The sequence below is a fragment of the Zingiber officinale genome, chromosome 7B (genome assembly GCF_018446385.1).
Source record: "Zingiber officinale cultivar Zhangliang chromosome 7B, Zo_v1.1, whole genome shotgun sequence".
In the NCBI taxonomy this organism is placed as follows: Eukaryota; Viridiplantae; Streptophyta; class Magnoliopsida; order Zingiberales; family Zingiberaceae; genus Zingiber; species Zingiber officinale.
In genome coordinates this window covers 88,066,807-88,071,431 of record NC_055999.1, presented here as the reverse complement: position 1 = coordinate 88,071,431, position 4,625 = coordinate 88,066,807, and the positions used below count along the sequence as shown (strand labels likewise).

Sequence of the window (4,625 nt, the reverse complement as noted above, 5' to 3'; positions counted from 1 at the left end):
CTAACTAATTAAATTTATTAATTGGACTTCAAGTTATCGAATGTGTGTTGAATGTTTATAACCCTTTAGGGTGATCTGATAACTGATTGATTGCCTATATAAGAGGAGGTTCTCATGGGTTTAGAAATAATCTTGGCAGAACTTTTGGTTCCCCATTAACCTAGAGCTTTTTGGCGCCGTTATCCCCTAAGCTCCTTGGACGATCTTTTCGTTTTGCTTCTCCACTTTTTCTTCTTCCTCAAAGATTATTTTTGAACGATGTTGAAAACAAGAATGACTTTTCAATCAGGTTCCTTATATTTATATTTATGTATTACTTTTTTATGTCATATTTAATTGATGAAATTAGATCTTCTTTGCGTGTATTTCCTATATATAAGTTCTTTGTGTATTAAAATTAATGCGGCTTAGGTTTTACTAGGATTAACAATTTTAGCTTATTTACAAGGATAACTACATTATTTTAGTTGAGCTCATTAAAAAGTTAATTTTCATTGTTCATTCATTTTTTTAATAAATAGACTTGAACATAGTCGACTCAACTTAACTTAAGCTCGCTTAGCATGCTAGACAAAATGGTGGACCGCAATCTAATGCTAAAACTACTAGCTTTGTGTCATCATTTATCACCATATGAAAAGTAGTGGTGGCATTATGGACTTGTGTGGTCTTCTCTTGTCTTTCATTCAAGCAAACAAGTGCAGCACATGATCATGATGCTGATGTCCTAACTACCTGTCGGCCACCAGCTTCAGAACACTAACACATGCTCATGGAGACGGAAGCTTCACTTGGAAAGGGGGAGAGAACAAGCTAAGAGATCTTCAGCTAAATTCTCTTGTGCAATATAATTCCACCGTCAACTAGTTTTTACAAACAAACTCTTCAAGATCTCTCTTCCTCAAGCATGGGAAAGTTTTGCTGCAGCAGCATGTCAGAGGATCAAAATGGAGGGAGTGGCATAGACCTGATGGGAATTCTGGTGCTTGTTGTTCTTGCATTGCTTGCTTTGCTCGCTTGCTTGCCTCCCCGTAGGCGAAAGGTGATCACTGTGTATCCCTGCAGGTGCTGAGAATCAGATCTGGATCGAGGAGCCGCATCTGCTAGCTTCAAGATCTTCGAAGAAGTTAATGGCTAGCTAGCTCTTTGTTCTTGGATGTGCACAATTAGAATATGTTGCTATATCCCTTGTTAAATAATTGTAATTCTCTCAGCTGTTTAAGTATTTTTAATTCTTGTGTATGTTAAGTAGCACTGCACTTATACAATTCATGCCGAAGTAGATCTGGTGGATGGAACAAGAAGCCAGAATTATCGATGTTTGCATATTCTACCTTTCTTTTAAAGTTAAGTTGCGTTGTTTTTTAAGCTCTAATTAAGTGCTAGTTTCTGTTTTCATGGATATGGATTAAGTAATTGTAGTAATAGAATGGAAGTGACACGAAATGATTGATGAGTGCTATGTATCTTATTGATCGAAAGGATTTGGAACAACTGAATGAAATGGATGAATTAGTAGGACTATACAAGTATATTGTACATTATTGTTATCTGTTTTGTTGCCCATTAAGAATGATCAAATAAGACATACTTAACTTTTATAAGCTCTAATGTGTATAGGCTAAATTATTTTATTTTATTTTTATGATGAACCAAAAATAAAATAAAATAAAATACTAAAGATAAATAGGTTGATGCCCTTTAATTTGAAAGACTGTCAATGTCTTTATGAAATTAATTTTTCTTAATGATTAACCATGAGATCTTCAATATGTGTACGCTGATATTTTCCACGTTATGATTTTGATGAAGTTGAAGTTTTTGAATATTATGATAGTTTTCCTGATAATTGGAAAAGAGTGTTTTCAAAATTAAATTTTTACTTTTTAAATTTGTCATCCTAGCGACCCCCTATGATTACCCCGCATCAACATCATTAGGAGGGAGTAATTAGGAAATCTAAACTAGTCATCACATGGAAAGATAATTTCTCATATTTTTCTAGGATGTAATTAATTTTAATTGTGGATGGTAACACATTCTTTTGAAGTTGAAAGTATCGGGAAGATTTTCTAATCTAAAGGAGTTCGTTTCTTTCAAATTTTTGAATCTTACAAAGTGGTAGGATAAAACCCCATCAATGTCTAGATGAAAAAGGATAAGAATTGTGTATTAAGTTACCTGACATGAACTTTCAAGTAAATATTTAACAAAGTGGTTAGATAACAATCTAGATTGGGTTTGACCCGAAATTCTAGTCTCGGATTTGCCCATGACCTTGTTGACCATCAATCATCACTGACCACTGACCACTGACCTCTAATCACTCACCACCGCCCATGACCAACCACCAGTGATCATTGTCGATGGCCTACCACCAGTGAACAGCATCACCTGTTGATTGACATTGATCAGAGGTGACTACTGTTGACCAACATTTATCCAATGACCAACAATCATTGATCGAATTTAAAGACATTGATCAAGGACTGTTGATATCTACGTTAACTAGTGACAATTGATCCATGTTGAATGACACTAGTTGGTGCAATCGATTTTTGATCAAGGTTGGTCAAGTTCGAATTGGATTTTGATAATTGATAAAATATATTTGATGATCGAGAGATATCAAACAAAAAGGGAAATCATCGGAGAAGGAGATTGTTAATGCAATCGATCTTGGTCCAGTTTACCGAGATTGATTTAGGTTTCTATGGTTGACCGAGAAAGTCAAGATTGACCGGATATATGACAATGAAGAAGTCTAAGTGAGTCGCAATTGATTGGATACTTGACAGTTGAAAATCCAACTAAGAGTTAACAAAGATAAAGTCCAAGTGCATCATAGTTTATCAGAAATTTGACGGTTGAAAATCAAGAGTTGACAAGGATGAAGTCTAAGTGGGTTAATATTGATCAAACACTCGACAATAGTAGAAGTTCTAACAAGTCATGAAAGATCGGATGTTAGATGTGAGAAGGAAAGTCCAAATAGGTCAAAAAAAGACTAGATGTTTGGTAATAATGAAGTCCATATAAGTAAGGATCATATGTTTAGACATGAGACGAGGAGTGCAAATAGATCAAGGAGGATCAAATGTTTGACAATGAAGAAGTCTTGGTAAATTAAGGTTGACATAATATTAGCCATGAGATGAGAAGTCTTGACAGGTCGAGGTTGGTTGAATGTTAGGCATATAAAGTCTCGATAGATCAATGTTGATCGGATATTAAGCGGGTGAAATCTTAATTGGTTGAAGTCAATCAGATATTAAGTAACGATGAGACCCCAGTAAAACAAGGACGAGACACTAGTAAGTCATGATTGATCTGGGTCTCTTAGCATAAGAAAATTTGATATAAATAATATTTTCAACAATATGAATTATTTATCAACCGATTGCCTGGACATTATATGTCAATTATTGTTAATAGTATTTTCTACGATAATATTTTCCAATCCGAAATTGAATAATGAGGATGAAGGAACTATGATGGCAATAAACAATGAAGATCAAGAGCCTCACAATGAGGAAGATCCATTCACGTTGTACTTTACTCTTGTTCTTCCACATGACTCGTAAGAAAATCAAGCCCATCAAGGCATTTGGTAAGAGAAAATACAATAGAGATTGTTTCATAGAAGAGCCTAGACCTATAGGCCGAAGGCACTGCAACAACAAACATGAGGATCAAGAGCCTCACAAGAGAGGAAGATCCAATCAATAGGAAACGTTGGGCAATCATGTGCAAGGACCCCACTTTCAATTTTTAAGTATAAGAAGTGTATGAAGTATACGAATATAGGGTGAAAGAGAGGCGAATGGGAAGCAACGACATGGTTACCTCCCCTCAACATAAACACATATATTTCGTCCCCTCGATATGAAATTTTTGATTCCATCCCTGATCGTGTGGGGATGCCCAGAGTTAGTATATACCTTTTGCCAAATTAGAGCGGAAGATAGGCTACTCAATATGCTTTGCTAAGAAGGTAAAAAAGCTAAAGGGCAAAGGGACTACAACAACAAACACGAAGATCAAGAGCCTCATTAAGAAAGATCGAATCGATGGGAAATGAGCACTACCTTTTTGGAATGGATTGAGGAGGTCCAACTCCCACCAAATCTTCAACCACCAACATTCCACACTATATAGAATGTCTCACCTGATCGTGAGGATCATCCACGGGATTTTCTTGACCCAAATCAGAGTCTACAATTATTTTACTGCTAATTAGTTGGTAAAATTTTGTAGATGTTCTTGTATCATATTCTTTTAAACATACATCTTTTGGGGACCTTTCCAAACCCTTTGTAAAAAGAAATCTTACTAAAGCTTATATCTGAATAAAATAGTTCAGTCGTTTAGGACTTACTAGTGAAAGAAAGATACTTTCCTGATTGAATGATTTCATCAGTTCATGTTAAGCATATCTTCACTAGCAAAACAAGGTCATTGATTCGAAGCAAAGGTATTTACTTCATTAACATTGTTGTCATTTTTTTTTTCACAACTTGTGTTTCTACAAACACAACTCTGAAAGCAAATCTATACTCCTGTGGTAAATGTACAAAAACATACAACCCTATATAACATCAGCCAGATAGCTAAAAGAAGTCACA

General features: G+C 35.2%; 1 long non-coding RNA gene across 1 annotated transcript; it reads left to right on the top strand.

The window, feature by feature from the left end:
• Positions 1-543: 543 nt before the first annotated feature.
• Positions 544-1,398, top strand: LOC122003912. Its single transcript, XR_006118155.1, has 2 exons — positions 544-982; positions 1,066-1,398. It is a non-coding gene; the product is annotated as an uncharacterized LOC122003912 (long non-coding RNA).
• Positions 1,399-4,625: the final 3,227 nt, after the last annotated feature.